This window comes from Ursus arctos, unplaced genomic scaffold, assembly GCF_023065955.2.
Source record: "Ursus arctos isolate Adak ecotype North America unplaced genomic scaffold, UrsArc2.0 scaffold_20, whole genome shotgun sequence".
In the NCBI taxonomy this organism is placed as follows: domain Eukaryota; kingdom Metazoa; phylum Chordata; class Mammalia; order Carnivora; family Ursidae; genus Ursus; species Ursus arctos.
The window spans coordinates 21821946-21840749 of NW_026622875.1; the positions used below are offsets into that span (position 1 = coordinate 21821946).

The 18804-nt window shown below is 49.9% G+C and overlaps 1 protein-coding gene across 2 annotated transcripts in view; it reads right to left on the reverse strand.

Moving 5' to 3' along the window:
* Window positions 1-18521, reverse strand: part of PXYLP1 (2-phosphoxylose phosphatase 1) — a 69554-nt gene extending 51033 nt beyond the window's left edge. For both annotated transcript variants that reach the window (XM_026497150.4, XM_044383449.3), the window contains exon 1: window positions 18397-18521. The gene's annotated coding sequence lies outside the window, so the exon portion shown is untranslated. The remainder of the gene's footprint in view (window positions 1-18396) is intronic.
* Between the last annotated feature and the right edge of the window lie 283 nt (window positions 18522-18804).

Genomic DNA, 18804 nt, shown 5'->3' on the forward strand with positions numbered 1-18804 from the left:
AGTCTACCTGGCTTGGTCTCTCTTGGGTCACTTGCTTTGGAGCCCTGAAGCTATCATACTGGAGATACCACGCGAGAGGCCATCCAGAGACAGGGATGCCCATGCAGCCCCAACTGTTTGAGGCTTCCCGGCCCAGGCTTCAGACATGTGAGTGAGGGAACATATGGGTGATTCCAGACCGGCCGGTGCCTGAATAATTGTGTGAGACCTGAGTGAGAGCCACGAGCTGGCCCAGTCCACCTCCAGACTGTGAGGATGACAGTGAAATGATGGTGGTTCTAAGTCACCAAGTTTGCGGATGATTTGTTACACAGCAGTAGTGATGAGGCGAGAGACTGTCAGTCTTGCTCCTTACTCTTCTGTCCTCGGTACCAAGAACAGTACTTGGCCCAGACCAGGTGATCAATCAAGGTTTGTTGGATGACTGAATGAATGGACAGATAAATGCATGAATGAACAGGGGAGAGGCTCACCACAGCCACCAGCAATCCATCCCTTCTGCCTTCCCCCAGCCGGCACCCTGTCAGCTCTCCTCTGTCCCGATGATGTGGGAAACCAAGGCAGAAGAGAAATTATTACATTTCCTTACTACCTACAGCTCATTGACAAGTCCTTGAAACAGGCAGAGCGACATTCCTCTAAGGACTCAACTGCCTTGATGTGGACACTTTGCTAAGGGCAACAGGCAATCCTATCCTACCCCCACCCCCACCCCAGGATTCTGTAAGCCTACTTTAACATATAAAAATTCCTTTGGAAATTTCATCTCTATCCCCCAAGATACATGTTGGCAATCACCCTCCAAGTATATGACCTGCCTCCTCAAGGTCCTAGAAACCTTGCTTCCAAAATTCCTTAGAGTCTTACGCTATCCCTAACCCCCTCCCAACTTTTAAGTATATAATGGGCCACTCCTCATAACCCCAGTGAAGCTCTTTCTGCCCACGGGTCCTGCCCCCGTGCTTTAATAAAATCACCTTTTCGCACCAAAGATGTCTCAAGAATTCTTTCTTGGCCATTGGCTTTGAACCCTAACGTACTTTCCTACGTCACCTCCACCTTTCCCACCTAGCTCACTCATGACAGGCCCTTGAATCCCAGCTCCAGATCATTCTCTCAGGGAGCTGTCCTTAAACTCCCCTGTCTAGATCAGCATCCTGTCTGACCCTCTCAAGTCACCCTGTCTTTCTCCCTCATGACACTTCTCAGGACTCTCATTACATAATTGAATAACCACACTGAAATGCTGGCTGTCTCCTGTGATTGACTATAAGCTACCAGACAGCAGCCATGGGGTCCGTCCACAAGCGTGTCTCTAGTGCTGGACAAAGCCTGGCACAGAGCTGGCTGACCCTGTGGCGGAACATTTTTGGAGACTGGTAACAGACAGCTCAGCTGTTCTTACTCACAAGGCTCTGAAAATTTGAGTGTTTTTCCTCATGCCAACCAATTTTCCAACTCTGTGGACACCAGTTGGGTATCCTACAATTCAATTAAATTCTGACACTGACTACCCCAGTTAGTGTCAGACTCCACGGGCGGAAGGGCTCAGTCCCAAATACTGCCCCACTTCAGGGCCGCCTGGGTGGCTCCATCGGTTAAGCGTCTGCCTTCAGCTCAGAGCGCGATCCTAGGGTCCTGGGACTGAGCCCCGCATCCGGCTCCCTGCTCAGTGGGAAGCCTGCTTCTCCCTCTTCCACTCCCCTGCTTGTGTTCCCTCTCTCTCTGCCAAATAAGTAAATAAAAACCTTAAAAAAAAAAAAAAAAAAAGACTGCCCCCACTTCAGTTGCCAGTTACAAGCCGTGGATCCCCAAATTACCCACTTCGTCAGACCCGGCTACGAAGTCGGGGGCGGGGGGGTCTCCCAACCCTTTCCCCTTTCAGGTTTGATAATGTGCTCTAACAGCTCACAAAACTGAAAAACACTTTACTTGCTATTACTGTAGATTTATTATAAAGGATACAACTCGGGAACAGCCAAATGGAAGTCGTGCACAGGGGCAGGGGCACAGGGTTTCCATACTCTCTCCAGGCATACTGCCTTCCTAGCACCCTGATGTGTAGCCAACCTGAAAACTCTCTGAACCCCTGCTGTTTAGACTTGTTTGTTGTTGTTGTCGTTTTTGAGGTTTCCAGACATAGTCACAACTGATTAAATCGTTGGCCCCCCGTGACTGATCTCAACCTCTGGCATCTCTCCCCTCCCTGGAGGTCAGAGGGTGGGGCTGGAAGTCCAACACTCCAATAGTGCTTTGGCCTTTCAGGCCACCCCCACCCCCCGCAGTTATTAGCATATAAAAGACATTCTTAACACCCTGGAGATCCCCAGGGTTTTAGGAGCAGTGTGCTAGAAACTGGGGGAAAATCGAGTATTTATTTTTTATGATACCACCCTGTTTTTAGACGGTGCTCATTTTTACTGTTCTCATTAATACTGTGCTAGAATTGGCCTCTAACTGCTAGCCTACCCTCTACCAGGCTGTCCAAACCCACTCACACCCTGGCCATTCTCACCACACAGACCCCAGGGAACCCAGAAGTGGAGTGTCTTCTTCAGGTTTACCTGGCAGCCGGGGGAAGAGCTGGAATCTGGAGCCAACTCTTCGGACTTGCCAGTGCCGCACGATGGCCATCAAACCACCCGCCTCCTGGACGTTTTCACGCCGTGACAAGCTCTGGGGGAATCATAATCCCTCCGTCCAAACAACAAACAAACCTGCGCACTTTCCACAATGGGACACAGGAAACGGGGAAGCTTCTTCATCATGACCGTACAGTCTTCACTTCAACGTCTCTATAGAACAAGAGCTCACACTGATATTTACTTTAGGCGTCTCCCTGCCAAATACCAAAGGGATGAGCCCCTGGGCAAACATCTGATCCAGATTTTAATTTGATTCTCTTACCGGACGGACCCCTGCAGAAGGTGTTCATTCTGCTTTCCTTTCTTTTCTATTACTTGTCATTCCCCAGGTCATTGGAGATTAAGGACATAAATAAACAAAGACAAAGAATATTCCAGGTGGGGGCACCTGGGTGGCTCAGCGGGTTAAGTGTCTGCCTTCGGCTCAGGTTATGATCCTAGGGTCCTGGGATGGAGCCCAGGGAAGTCTGCTTCTCCTTCTGCCCCTCACCCCACTCGTGCTCTCTCTCTAATAAATGAGTAAAATCTTAAAAAAAAAAAAAATTCCAGGAGATCTGCAATAGTTCAGTAAGATAGGACTCCTGAAGCTGAGCTTTTGAAGACAACGCAATGACCCAGAAAGAAAATGTGAACATTTTAATGTGACTTACTGTGAAAAACTAAAAAAAGATACAGAGCCATGCATTGCACGACTCTAAATTTTTATTTAAATATGGGTATATATATGCTTAGAAAAGCTGGATGGAAAGAAATACGAATTTATAAATGACACAGCACATCTCACCCTTTAGACTGGCCAAAAAAAAAAAAAAAAAAAATGAAAAGATCGTTCATCGCTAGCGGATGTTAGTCCCAGCGGGGACAAACTCTTTCACACACTCTTGGTAAGAGGGTTAACTGGAACAGTATTTGTTAAGAATTGGTAGTCTAATTAAAACAGTAACCACACATACCCTTTGCCCCTAGAATTTGTATTCTGGGTATCTATTCTCAAAAAAAGCTCATTCACGTGTACAAAGCAGCAACAGGAATAAATATAAATGTCTGAATAAATAAATAAATAAAACAGGAATAAATATAAATGTTCACCCATAGTGCAATGGTTGGAAAATTATAGTCTGTTCATACAATGGAACATGATTCTGCCTTTAAAAAGGAAGAGGGGGACACCTGGCTAGGTCAGTCAGTAGAACATGTGACTTTTGATCTCAGGGTTGTAAGTTTGAGCCCCACGTTGGGTATAGAGATTGCTTAAAAATAAAATCTTAAAAAAAGAAAAAGAAAAAGAAAAAAGAAAGGAAGAAAGAAAGAGATAGGCTTAGGTGTGGATGGAGACAGACCTCCAGATTCTACAAGTTACAAAAATGAATGAGAGCGAGCGCGAGTGGCAGCACACAGACACAGCGCATATCTACCGCGAAGGCATCTCGCGTAGGTAAGACATTTGCACACCTCAACATACCCAAGGAAATGTGAAGAAATTTGACAGCCTCTGTAGAGAGCAAACTGGAGTCTCTCATGTCAGTCGGAGCCTGGGTCAAGCAAGGACACAAGCAGTGAAGGTACCACAGCCAGGAGCTATGCTGGGACCAACGTGAGCTGACCCCTGAGAGCTGATAAGGACCGCAACCAGAGGAGGTCTGCGGGGACCAAAACTGATGAAATCCTTTAAAAAGGGAAGGATCTTGGCAGCAAACTGCCAGACTCTTCAGACCTCACCCCTCTATGTCTGACCACTTAAAAAAGGCAACGGCGGCGGAAGGCTCTGCCTGATGGATCTCCGAACTGAACCGAGATCCTTCACTGCTCGAACAGCAGAAGCAGCAAGTGCCGAGAGCTGACTCGGCCCAGACCCGAGGCCTTTTGAGGCCTTATCTCAATGCGGCCCCAGGCTGACTTCAAGTTCGGTTCCTTAACTTCCCGCATCCTTTCATTAGTTTGTTTGTTGTGTGGTTTGTCTTCCGTCTTGCTCTGTGTGCTGTGTAAGACGCCAGGTTTAATCCCATGGTGAATGGTTACTGAGTATGGAATCCTGAACCTGCCTTTTAATTGTGATTTAACTTGGCGTCATGATTGAATAAAGCTGACATTGTGGAAAGACACAACTCGTGTGTGCGCCTTTATAGCGTGCTCACGACAGCCTCCAAATTAACAGTGGTCATCTCTATTGTGAACTTTGCAAAATTTACTCATATATTTGATGCTTTGTTTTTACAATGTACCATGTACAAATAACAAAAAAGGATTACTAATGACAGCAGAAAATGTGACGTTGTTAAGTCAAAAAAGCAAGCTATGACATAGCAGGTACAGTTTGAGCTCGATTATGTCATAAGGAAGATCTATTACAAAACTGGACTGCATGGTTTGAAACAGGGCTGGGAATGGGACTTTTTACTGTTAGATTCTTTAGAATTTTGAACCTATTGCTATTTTTTTAAGTCATTAAAAGAGACAATTTTTAAAGGAACATCGGAAAGAGAAAATAGACCCTTAATGTTATGAGTGGTTATGACTGAGATTACAAATAATCTTACTTTTCTTTGAAACAAATTGCAAGGGCGAAAGACCGGTCTACAACTCTTTAAGTAGGTGGTGAGATCCTGGAAGACTTCTCTCATTTATAGTTTTCTGTATTTTCCAAACTTTCTTAAACAAACACTTATTATTTTCAAAATTAGAAAAAAAAGAAAGCTGTAGAATTTATTTAAATTATTTTTTAAACAATGCAGTTGATGGGGCAACTGGGTGGCTCAGTAGGTTAAGCGTCTGCCTTCAGCTCAGGTCATGATCCCGGAGTCCTAGGATCTGGGTCCCTGTGGTTGGGCTCCCTGCTCAGTGGGGAGCCTGCTTCTCCCTCTTCCTCTGCCCCTTCCCCACTCTGTGCTCTCCATCTCGTGCTCTCTCTTTCTCTCATAAATAAATAAAATCTTTAAAAACAAAACGAAACAAAAATAACCCAACAATGCAGTGAAGCAAGAAGTCACAAGACTTCTTGGGTACGTGGTAAGTTATAAAGAGACGAGTCGTTTTGAAAGAGCACCTCCTTTCAAAACTAATGCAACATGAAACCTGATGTGTAAGAAAGATAAAATCAGAGTTTACTGGGAGAGGCAGGGTGCCCCACTCAGCAGAAGTCCCATCACAGACACAGAAACCAGGACTCCGGGAACACCATTAGGAAATGCACTGCATAGACAGGCATAGACAGGCATAGACAGGCGGAGGCCGCAGGGGCTAAGGGAGGGGCCAGCATGCTAGCTGGTCAGCGGGGGCTTCAAGGAAGAGGCAGAAACTGTTAAGAGCTACAAGGGCAGGGAGGATATCAGTGGGCACGCCTGATGTGAGCTGGCATTTCAGAGAGGATAAACCATGTATACAGAGGTGCACAGGCAGAGGCCAAGTCCACCCCACCTTCCACTGTTGACTGATGACAGGTTTTACAACACAGTCACTCATCAGTGAACAGGGTGGAGAGTGACTGGGGCCAGACTAGGTTCCTGCAGGAGGAAGGAGCCACGGAAGGTTCCTGAACACATGCACGACAGGATGAAAGCGTCAACACAGAAACATCACCCTCTTGAGCTGCTGACGGATACACTCCTGCATATTCATCCCACCCTCGAGTTTACAGCAAGGCCCCGGCATCCAAGAAGGCAGACAACCTTGTGGGCCTTGACATCGGGGGGCTTGGGGCTCATCGCTATACAAATGCTAGCTTTTGCCAAGCTTCTGCTGCATTTGGTGAGAATGTCAGCCAGACAGGCTGCGGGCCTACCTCCAGCGCTATCCTGGAAGTCAGCCACATTTCAAGGGCAATGGGGCGGGGACCCCAAGTCACAGCTCATGGTGCTTCCTGGCACTGAGATCCAGGCCTTTTCTTCCGCCACTTCCCAGCAGCAGCACTGCAGGCGGGTTACTTAATGTCTCTGAGCCAGTTTCCTCACCTGTAAATGGTGATTCGATTATTCATTCAACAAATATGTCCTGAGCATCTGCTAGATGCCAAGCACAGTCCTAGAAGCTGGGGATCGGTAGTGACCAAATCAGCCCAAAATTCTTCCCTCGTGGAGCTTATATTCTCGGGGCATGTGAAATCACCCACTTCATGCGGTTGTGGAAGGGATCAGGTACTCTCTGGAAAGCATTTAGCATATTAAGGCTTCTGTACCTAATTCCAAAGTGTGTATGGGTTTTTGCCCCACACCACCCGGCAGTTCTCTGACAACGGCTGGGTGTCTCACAATTCAACTCAATCCCACCCCCCTACCTGGAGATAGCATCAGATTGCACAGGTTAAGGGCTCAGTCCCACACAACTGCCCCGCCCAAGCCCCACCACTTCAGAGGCCAATAGCAAATCCAGCTTGTCTCCGGTGCTTCTGACCAACTGGCAGACTGGAGGTTCCAACGCCCCCCTCTTGGGTTCAATTAATTTGTGAGGTGGCCCATGGAACTCAGAGAAACATTTTACTTACTAGATCAGTGGTTTATTATAAAAGGATAGAATGCAGGAATAGCCAGCTGGAAGAGGTGCACAGGGCAAGACACGCATGCGGGAAAGGTCACCTAGCTTTTATGTCCTCTCACGGGGTGCCAGTCTGCAGCATCACCACGGGTTTGCCCTGGAAACCCTTCCAATCCATCCTTCTGTGTTTTCATGGAGGCTTCATTACAGAGGCACTACTGATTAAATCGTTGGCCATTGACAACGGATTCGACCTCCAACCCCTCTCCCCTCCCTGGAGGTCTGCTGATGGGACTGAGAGTTCCAACCTTCTAAAGGCCTGACTGGTTCTCCTGGCAACCAGCCCGCATCCTCAGGTTACCTGGGGGCTCTGAAAAACATCACCTCATTAACATAACAAAAGACATCCATTGGTCCCATCACAGGAAATTCAAAAGGTTGTAGGGGGTCTGTGTCAAGAAACAGGGAGGAACAAATCTGTATTTCTTATAAATCAAATCACAGGTTGTAAGGATCCTCCTTTTCCCATTTTGTTATTATGCACATTTCCTACAGCCCTTAGCACCAAGAAGGCACTCAGTAAACACCAGGGGACTGGTCTGAGTTTCCTTCTATGGATTGAAATTTCCTTACCTGGAAACAAAGTGCCATCCATTCAGCCATGGGCTTAGACTAGCATGAAGGTTCCTCTCTGCACCCCACCCCCAGCACTGTCAATTCCACTTTAACAAACAGGGCTGGGGACCGAGACAGAAGGAAACCACCCTGGGGCCATTCATCACCGTGAAGGCAGCTGACAGCTCTGCTAAACCCTGGCACAGCCCCATTCCCTCGGGGAGCTGAGCAAACCTGCGGGCAGTTGAGAGCAGGTCCCTTCCTGGGAAATGTGTTTACATCTTCCTCGCCTGGACGGAAACCCCGCATTTTGGAAACCCCTCATGGAATGCGTGGCAGCACCAGGCCCACAGAGAGGACCTGGCCTCTCCCCAGCAGGCCAGCCCAGGGCAAGGCCAAACCTCACTTGGTGGATTTTAAGGTGCTCATGGGGTGGGCAATAGGCACAGCCAGGCCAGGTTCTGAGCCAAGGGGCCAGAAGAACTGGTATGAGTTGAAAGGAAAAAAAAAAAGAATTGTAAACCAACTTTTGAACCTCATCCTCGGGGCTCCAAGAAAGTGCTTCATCAAAAACCTAGTTGGCACCTATCTTGGTATGTAATGACAGTTTCAACTTTCCTCACCGACTACATGCTAGTGATTTGGTGCCAGCCTCTATTTTTACAGCCTGAGTAATGCCCGGGCAAAGGCCCAGACAAGAATCGGAAACAGAGGGACGGGGCAGGAGAGGTGATAGCACCAGTAATGCGCCCATATCCTATTCAGCCTCCAACAGCAAACCCTGCAGGGCAGAGGCTGGGAGGGCAGCCAAGCCCCCCTCAGATTCCTGCCCACCCTCCCTGATAGCCTCATTGCCTCTTAACGGCCCAGATCCCGAGCTCGCTTGGGGCGAGGACCTTATCTGCCTTGTTCACGGCTGTGTTAAACGAGCGAATGACCACACTACCCTACCCCAAGTCTGGACCCGCTCACCGTTCCCCCTGAAGCCCCATGTGCCCCTTCTCATAACTCAGTGTTCTGTGCCCATTTCACTCTCTTGGCCCAAGTGCCTTCTTGACATGGTCAACTCCTGCTCATCCTTTTGTTTTTGTTTTTTTTTAAGATTTATTTATCTGGGGGCGCCTGGGTGGCACAGTGGTTGGGCGGCTGCCTTCGGCTCAGGGCGTGATCCCGGCATTATGGGATCGAGCCCCACATCAGGCTCCTCTGCTGTGAGCCTGCTGCTTCCTCTCCCACTCCCCCTGCTTGTGTTCCCTCTCTCGCTGGCTGTCTCTATCTCTGTCGAATAAATAAATAAAATCTTAAAAAAAAAAAAAAAGATTTATTTATCTGTCAGAGAGAGAGAGAGAAAGTAAGAGCATGTGCACAAGCAGGGGGAGCGGCAGGCAGAGGGAGAGGCAGACTCTTGAGCAAGGAGCCCAATCCAGGACTCAATCTCAGGACGCTGGGATCATGACCTGAGCCGAAGGTAGATGCTTAACCAACGGAGCCACCCAGGTGTCCCATCTCCTGCTCATCCTTAAATTCAGCTCGAAAGCCAGCTCCTCCTGGAAGCTCTCCCTGACACCCAACACGAGGTGAGCCCCCCCCAATAGTGGGCAACGTGGGCAACCACAGCCTTCCCATAATACTCATCAACACACAGGCTCACGTCAGCCTCCCTGCCTATCCACCCCCAGGGCTAGGTGGACCCCGAGCAGGGTAACCGCAGGTGCTCAGCAGGTGTGTGTGGGAAGAAAGGAAGGGAGGGAGGAAAGAAGGGTACCAAGAAAGATGTTGTGGATGGAGAGGCAGCTGTTGCAGAAACCTACAACAAATGGAAAATGAACACTAAAACCCATTAGATCAACGGATCATTCATTAATGTTGACTGAGAAAAAATAGCAGGAAGTGGTTGGGAAAAATATTTCTCCAATCATTGGAGTGGGAAGCAGAGGTCACTCTTCCCTGCATCCTCTCCTCCCTTCCGGATGTGGGCTGGGTGGGGGCTGAAGAGGAAGAAAAACTTTGGAAGGCTTGGTGAGTGGGGGCACGTGACAGGCTCACAGGCCAGGGGCTCTCACAGGCTCAGAGCTCCTCTGGCCTAGGGGTGCTGAGGGCCCTTTCTTCTGGGGGTAATCTTCAACTGCTGAGGGGGATCAATTATGACTCATTCCCATAAAGCTGCTAAGAACATGCCCTGGTCAAGAAAGAGGGATAATGAGGACCTGCTATTGTCCTGCTGGCCCAGTTCCCAAAGGTAGGAACAGAAGCACGGATTTAAGACAGATGATCTGGAAATAAAAGACTATTTTTGGCTAGAGCCTTTTTAGTACAGTATCTCCTTGTAAGACAGACACCCCCACTTGTCCCACAATAGTCATTCCTTCTTCCTTGCTAAGAGAATTATGATTTTGGCGGGGGGGGGGGGGGAGTGGGGGAGACAGTGTGGCAGAGATTGCCAGCTAATCATGAAACCCAAATCCTCTTCCTCCTAGGCACTGGACCACGTTCCCCAGCCTCTCTTGCAGGAGGTGTGGCCATGTGTCTGAGCATCCCCCCCCCCCCCCCCCGCCCCGCCAATGGAAATGTCAGTAGAATTAACTCACCACCTCCAAGCCTGGCCCATAAAATTCTCCCACACACCAATCCTCCATGCTCCTTTCTCTTCTGATTGATGTAAACAACCATGGCAGTCTTAAGAGCCTGGGTCCCTTAGTGACCTCTTGGAGGAGAACTCCCCACAAATCAGGAACAGCCATTTTGGATTTTGTGTGAGCAAAAAGTAAACGTCTACCATAATTGGGTCATTAAGGCTATTTGCGTTGTCTGTTTAGCAGTGAGCCTACCTAACTATTGGCAGGATTGTGTCCTGCCAGATACTCACATGGCCCTTTAGACTGGGAGTGGTCTGCTAGGTGTTTTGGGGAAAATGTCTGCTTTCCAGGGGCGCCTGGGTGACTTAGTCGGCTAAGCATCTGCCTTTGGCTCAGGTCATAATCCCGGGGTCCTGGGATCAAGCCCTGCATCCTGCTCCCTGCTCAGTGGGGAGCCTGCTTCTCCCTCTCCTCCCCGCTCCTGCTCTCCCTTGTTCTCTCAAATAAATGAATAAAATCTTCTAAAAAATTATATAAAAAATAAATAAAATAAAATAAAATAAGATAAAATGTCTGCTTTCCTGACAAAAGGTACAGATGTTGCTGGCGCCTCCTTCCTGCCGCAGTCATCTTGCCATCATGAAGGACAGGCCAAGAAAAGAACAGAAGTATCAGTCCAGACAGACATCAGCTGCTGAAACTAATGCTAGCAACCACCTACCTTCGGACATCTTGTTACATGAGAAACAGAAACCATTATTTGCTTAACCCACTGAAGTAGGGCGTTCTGTTCCTTGCAGTCAGAAGCCAACCTGACTGCTTTGCAGCCACCCATGCATTCATTCACCCAGCCTTCACTGAGGCATATTTCTTGCCAGTCCTTGTGCTAAGGGATGAAGAGCCAGAGACAAGCTGCATGTGGCCCCCTGGCCTCCAGGAGCTCCCGGGCAAGCCGGGGAGACAGGCCCATAAGCAGACAACCCCCACGCAGCAGGAACAGATGCTGTCATGGCACACAGTGTCCTGGGGGAGTGTGAGCACTGAGTGGCGGGCGGGCACTGGGGCAAGGAGTTCCCAACTCCCTTTCTGGCATTCAGCACACAGAGAAAACACTCCTCAAGCTCAAAAGCAAGTGAAAAGAACGAGCTATGCTCAGCCAAGCCAACTGCAATTACTTACTGTACGTTGAGTTGTTAAACACCATCAATTAATGCAGCTGTTCCAAGATAATCAGCCATCATTAAAGCAAGATGCACAAGAGGAGAAAATAAAAAATCATATGCCACTAACTTAGAACTGCTGTAAATGAGATGAACCAAGAACGAAGCAGCCTTGCTGGCATCTTCCTGCCTGCTGATGTTAGTCATCTCCGGAAACACACCTTCTTTCTCAAAAAAGACACAGTAATTTTTCACCTTGAAGACACAGCCAAAACAAAATCAACTGCCTATGCCATGACCTTCAACCAGAAACATCTAAGCTTTGATTTCCAGGTCTGTGTTTCCATTAGGAACTGTGATGGAGACAGACACATTGGCGACGAGAGATGACCCTATCTGGGAAATCAAGAGGCAACCAAGACCAGAAAACTTAGAACACTCTGTTTAACTCAGCTCTGCCTACATACAAATAAATGGTTTTTAAAAAATGAATGACATTATTGCCCTGTCTTTATCTTCCAAGTGTGGGGCAAGTATTAAAAAAAAAAAACAAACCCAAAAATACAACAAAACCTCATTTACTTCAAATTCCAGTAGTTTAAAAATGAATAGAAATAAGCAGGCTCCTCATTAACACCGCTATCAGGTTTCCAGTCTGCCTGCCAACTTATTAATATAAGTGCTCCCGCCTAGAGCCAAGGGCACACCAATCACACTCACACAAGGCAGAGAGGCGCTCACGTTCCTGAGGCAGCAATCCCAGGCTCTCTAGTCCACAGCCCACGGCTAGAGCCCCTCACCAGGCCCTGATGGCAGGGGCTAGTCGGCAGGCTTCCAGTGGGAGTTTCTTTGTAAGACACACAGATCAAGTGAGGACCTCCCTTCTCCAGAACCGGTTATTAACCCAAGCCTACCAACACAGTTCCCCAGAGATGTTCCAGGTCCAGAAGGTTCTGGCTATGGCAGACGCGGGAAGCACGGGAGTCTGGCCTTCTGCCTCTGGCAAGTCCCCCTACCCACCCTTGGGAGCAGCTGTGCCAGTCCTCACTCAGAACTGGGTCCCTTCTGGTACTGCAGGCTTCTAGGGCTTCTAGTCCAAGGCAGTGGCCAGGGCAGTATGCTGTCCACCAGGACCAGGCACAGTGCTGGCAAACCAGGTGAGTAAACACTGAGTTTACGGTCTCTTATCACACTTCCCACAAACAACCTGACGCCAAGAGTTACCGTGAAAACATTAACAACCAGCATGTGTCAGCCGCAGACCAATCAACTGAGTGCCTGCCTTAAACAGCTGGCAAGGCCAAGTCACACCAGTGTGCACCCGCTGAAGAGCATCTGCCCCCCCTCCTGCCACGGTCAACCCTTTACAGGACTGCCCTAGGCTCTCATGATCACAACAGGTGGCCAAGAGCCAGGTGAATGCCCGGGAAACATCTGTACCACCCTTCATGTCCTTTGCTGTGAACTTAGGTAAAGAGCCCTCTGTTCCAGAGGGACATTCTCCTGTATCTATCAACTCAGTGCAGCTGGTTGACACCAAAAACATATTTTTAGGGAATGAATGAATAGTAATAACAGCTGACATTTTTAAAGCATACCATGTGCTGGGCACCGTTCTAAGTCCTCATCATGGTATCTCACTTCAGCCTTACAATAATAACATCTCAATTTTCCTCCTCCTCCTCCTCCTCAGCTCAATTTTACAGATGAAGAAACCGAGGCACAGAGAGGTTAAGTAACTTGTCCAAGTGTACAAGACCAGTAATGACAGATCCAGGATTCAAAGCTAGCCTGGCTTCAGAGTCGACACTCTTCACTACCATCCTATGCTGAATATACAAACTCAGGTACTCTAGTATTAGGAAGTCATCAGCAGAGAACCTCTGAAATCCACAAATCCTAAGAAATCCTTCCAGGTGGTTTCTGGTGGTGTTAATCATACAGTTTTTGTCTGTTTGACCTGCAGAACATTTTAAAGAAAGCCTACTTTTACCCCTAAGCAGACTACCTATAATTTTCAAATAACTATGTAGCCACATTTGACTATCCAGCAACTGTAGCAGGAATATCTAGGTTTAGACAGCATTTCCCCGCTCAAGAGTTCTGAGTTCTAGAAGCCTTTGAAATCCCGGGTGGTCCCCTGTCCCCATCTCTAAGATCCCAAACTTGCTGGAAGAACTGAACGAGATCATGGACTCAGCTGCCCGTTTATATGGTAAGGTCCTACATAAGCATAATGTATGATATTAATATATTTCGACGAAATGACCAACAAAAATTACTACACTCATCAGTCTATACTCACCAAAACTCTATACTTGCCTACACTTCTATGGAAGTTCCTATTTATATTGCTGCACATTTTAATAACAATGTTCAAAACTCAATAATTTATTTTTTGTAAGACTGTGTTCCCTCCATTATTATTTTTGAGCTTCCAGACATTTCTACTATAATAACGTTCTTCCCCCTTAATCCACCTGCTTCTTTCATTTGAGTAGCACAAAGAGTTAACAAGGCAGTACACGTTTTATTCTGACTTCAAATTCTTTTATATTAGATGACAAAATGAGCAAGCTAGAGCTTCATTTTAGTTTATAATTTAAAAGCTCAAAATGATAAGGCTGCATCTCCGAAGGCCTAATGTTGGGTACCAGATCCAAGAATGAGGCAGGTCTAGGAAAGTAAGCTGTGGTTTTGTTCGCTGGAAAGACACATGTCTCCTTCTAATTGCGGGGTAGGTCAGATAGTATTCAAACTATTTGTAAATTTGGTGTAAATTACGACTCTAACCACAAATGAGCAGAGAGGAAGGGAAGGGGGTGTCAAAACCAGGTGCAATAATTTTCACGTTAGTTTGTTTTTTAAAGCTCTGGTTTCCATGCTATCGATTACAGCTCTCTCTAAGGAAATCAGTTATACACAGAGGCACACAGGGGTAAGCACATGACAAAAGGAAGACCCATAATATGGAAACATGAATGTGTACGTTGGGGAAGTGACTGGGCAAATAGAAACAGAATTTTCAAGTTCCTACAGATGTTTGAGTTCCCCAAATTCCCTTCCACCCCAGGGAACCAGCACAGAGGCGGCTCCACTGCTGTGCACAGAGTGGAAGGATGAGACTGGGGACGGAGGGGGGGGGGGGGGGGGCAAGGCAAGGGAGGGAGGGTATGCGGATGAGCCAGCCAAGAGCACGAGGCAAAGGCTGCCTCCTGGGTGTAGGAACTACTCCGCAAGGTCCCTCCAAGTTCATTTTTCAATCATTTTATCTTTTTAATCGTTGATCTTCCTCCGTGCTCCTGGGACTGTCCTCTCTTCATTACTGACTGAGCCGTTCCTTTCCAAAAACCAGGGGTTTCCCCAACCGAGGCCCAAGAACGTTCAGAGAGCAGCCTGCTAGTTCTGGACGTGGAGGCTCCCAGGCTGGAGTCTGGGGCTCGATCAGATAACCCTGACCCTCCTGCCTTTTGAACTCAGGGCAGACTCTGCGATTCATTCCTACTTCACAGGTGCCTCCTCGTGGCTGCCCTGCAGGTTCTGCAAGGTTGAGGGGCTTCAGTGGGCCCTAATCTATGTCAGGCTGCCCAGCCGGTTCAAGAAGGGTCCCCAGAAGGCTGCTTCTGTCAAAAGGCATGCCATCCTACCAGAAGGCAGCTGTTGCCTCTTCTTCAACGCTAAGTGTGGGCACACAGACTCTGCCAGCTGCTTCTCCTTTTCTGCTCCCCTGTGCTCTCCCCTCAGCATCTCAGGTGTGAGGTGACTCCCCAGGGTCAGACCCCAGACCAGGGTCCCTCAAGCCATTTCCAAAGGAGTACAACCCTCCCTGAAAAATTTAAAAGAGCTCTGAACTCTCCCACTTTGCTAAGCCCAGCTCTCAGTTGTTCTTCAAGTCCTCCTAGAAACCAGAACAGCGAGCCCAGCAAACCATATTTCAGGTTACTGTGGGGCTCTCCTTCCTATCTCAGTGACTCTGCTCCTAGTGGTTACCCCTGCACCAGAATGTGGGCACAGGTCCTTATCCACCAACCAAAAGCCTTGACCCAGGGCAAATCGTGGGGCTGAAGTCTACCCCTTTTGTTTTCCCAGAATCCTGGATAGTCTTCCATCCTTTTTCCTACCCACCTTGAGATAGCAGGCACCCCCCCCCCCCAGTCTCTGCCTCTCTGTCTCACTCACAAACTGCAAGCATTAATTAAACCTCTTCTAGAAAACAGATTTTCACCAGCTGCAGGAATTCTGGGTAAGAGCCAGACCCGGAGACAGAGACAGCCTGTGTAAGAAAGATAAGGCCATGACAACCCTGAACCCGTGGGCAGTGCAGGTTCCCACATCCAAGTACCATTCTGAATGCCAGCCCTTCCCAGATTCCTGGAAAAAGGTGGCACGAGGCATGCCCACTCCCTCAGCCTCTGGCTGTGTTCTCCAGGGCTGGCCTTTCACAGAGGCAGAAAAGCCGGACTTTGCTCAATCTGTCAGCAGGTCATAGCCACCTCCAACAGACAGAAACATCCTCCTAAAACACCAGCCTCCCTCTCCTACTCCAGAGCTGCAAATCATATTGCCAGAAATGTATAAGAAGCTGTACACCCCTCTCTCCATGGGAAAGTTCTCTGGAGTGGACAGCAGCCACTGGACTGAAGATGGCGGCATATGAAGCAGCCAGCAGGGCTCCACAAATGGCACTCGGTCTTCCTGCGTGCTTCTTCCTATCACAGACAGGGATGAGGGATGCCTGAGGTGGGGGGCTGTGCAGGACTCACTCCCTCAGCCAACAGCCTTAGCTCCCCAGAGTGCCCATCGCTTCCTCACCCCAATTCTAGGATGACGACAACTGATTTCCTTCAGGGAAATTATGGAGTCCCCACGGAGGTTAGAGACACTGCTATGAGAGCCTGACCCATAAACTGAGCTCTCTGCCCCAAATAAACAGGAAAATGAGTTTTTCTAAAAAAAAAAAAAGTTTCTGTCCAGTGACATTACATACTGTTAAAAAATTGATGAAGGATAATATTTTGAAGACAGTGCAACACAATGGAAAAACCCAAGTTATGGACTCAGACTAGATTCAAGACGGGGATCCATTTCTTTCCTAGATAAACACCGAGTACCTATCACTTTGAGGGTGCCAGGCTGGGTGCTGAGGCCCTCCTGGCTCGTGGGGTATCTGACAACCAACAACTCCTCACCCAGCAGTATGGTGAGGACCAAGCAGATGGCCGCAGCAATCTGTGGGCATTCAGAGGGCACCCACTGAGCCCCCATGTGACCTTGGGCTAGTTACTTATTAATTCACTCTTCAAACCTGAAAGAATATTGAGCTAATTACTATTCGGGCCAATCAATAGGGAAAAAAAGGTTACCGATCCTTCAGTTTCACAAATGCTCAGGGTGTTGTGCTTCAGAGGCCAAGTGGCCCATTCTGTCCCTAGTGGCCCAAAGTAGCCTCTCAAGCACGAGTGAGGGTGGGCTGGCCAGGAGCTAATCCCTGAAAGAGAAGTATCCCCTACATGTCCTTCCTCTGAAATAGGCAATTAATTTAAGCCAAGACTTAATGAAAGCCAGGAAAGGGGATGGGGCAGATTCAGCCACTGGCTTCCAGGCTGTAACCAATACGTCTCCACCTCTCTCTAGGGATCACGAGGCTTTTCAAACCATCTGCTTTAAACTCTCTTCCCACAGATGTCCAGACTGAGCACCAACACCTCTAAGGAGAAGGGGCTGTTGCCAAGCCCCGTTTGCAGTCACGTCACGTTTGTAAGGCTGGGCTGGGGACGGTCTGCTTTGCAAACTCGGGTTCAGTCGGCGGCCCTCCGCAAACAGCAACCAATGTCCCCAAGTTGTGAAGCCCTCTTGGGGCCCCGTGGCCATCCACCTCACGCTTCCCCATTCGCACGCATCTAATTCCACATCTCTCCTGATTATACTTTTTGAAAGCCTACAAAGCATCCTTGCCTTCCCGGGAAGGCACTGGCCACCCAGGCGGTGAGAGCCTCGCTGAACGCCCAGCGGAGCGGGAAAATATGGCTCCACATCCTCCTGCGCCGCTAATCCTTTAACCATCCACAGGTACAACTTGAAAGACCGCTGCTGCCACAACGCAGGCAACCTGCTCTAAGCCAATTCCATTTTTGTGTGTGACAAAGCCGGCTTCTTCAGATCGCGACAGAGGAGCAACAGTAATGCCGTGGGGTCTGAACCACGCAGCCCTAACCTGAGCACCCAGGCATGACAGACCGCGCGCGCAGCGGCCCCTCGACGGGGTCCCCGGACCCCCGCAGGCGCGCGGCGCAGGCAGCTGCGGGGGAAGCCAGCCCCACTCCCGAGAAAGGCCGCGAAGTTGCCGCCGCCTTTCCACCTGGAGACCAGCAGGTTCGGAAGTGCCACGGGATCCCGGATCCTGGGAGCTCGAGTTCGGGGTGGAATTAGGCGCAGGAGTGCGGGGGCCCGGCGGGAGCGGGTTGGAGGGGCGGGGACGCGGTGGAGGAAGGCGGGGCAGGAGAGGCGCGGGGCTGGTGGTGGAGAAGCCAGAGGCAGCGGGGCTGGGGGAGGCGCCCGCCGGGAGGTGGGGGCGAGGGCGCGGGAGAGGGCGCCGGAATCTTCGGCAGTGTTAGAGAGTACTGAGGCTTGGAGACAGGGGGCGGCGGGGCGGAAAGCGGGGTGGCTTGGGGGAGAAAGCGTGAGTCGGGGGCTGGGGTTTGAGGGTTTGGGGAGGGAGCGAGAATGGAGGCGGGAACTCAGGCGCAGGATTCAGAAGCCCCAGCCCCCAGCACTACTCTCCCACCCGAGACTGCCCCATCGTCCCGGCCTCGCTGCGTCCCGAGGACCCCCTCGGGCTTTCAACCCCAGACCCCGTGACGCCTGTCCGCCTCGAGCCTCCACACCGCTCACCCGCAACGGCTACCAGCCCGACGCGGGCCCGCTCCAACTCACCGTCCATGGTCCCGGCCCGGCTCCGCTGCTGCGCGCCCGGTTCGGCGCTGGCCGCCTGCTCAGCCCGGTGCTGGGGGAGGCGAGGGCGGCGCGCACCGACCGCGGGGCTGCAAGGCATGCCGCAGCGCCCCCTGCTGGCCCCGCCCCGCGCCGGGCGCCCTCGAGCTCCGCCCCGGAGGCGGCGATGCGGGGCGGTCCCGCCCGGGAGAAGGGCGCGGAAGGGTTTGCGGGGAGAAAGCTGACCGCGGGAGGCCAAACAGTCCCCAGAGACAGGCCTGCCCGGGGAGTTTCCGGCGTGCCTAAGCCACGGTCACGGGAATCCTGAGAGCACTGGGACCGCGGCCACAGGCGCGCAGGGTCGCCGCGCGCCTCACAAAGCCGGACTTGGGATCAGGACTACGCAATCGC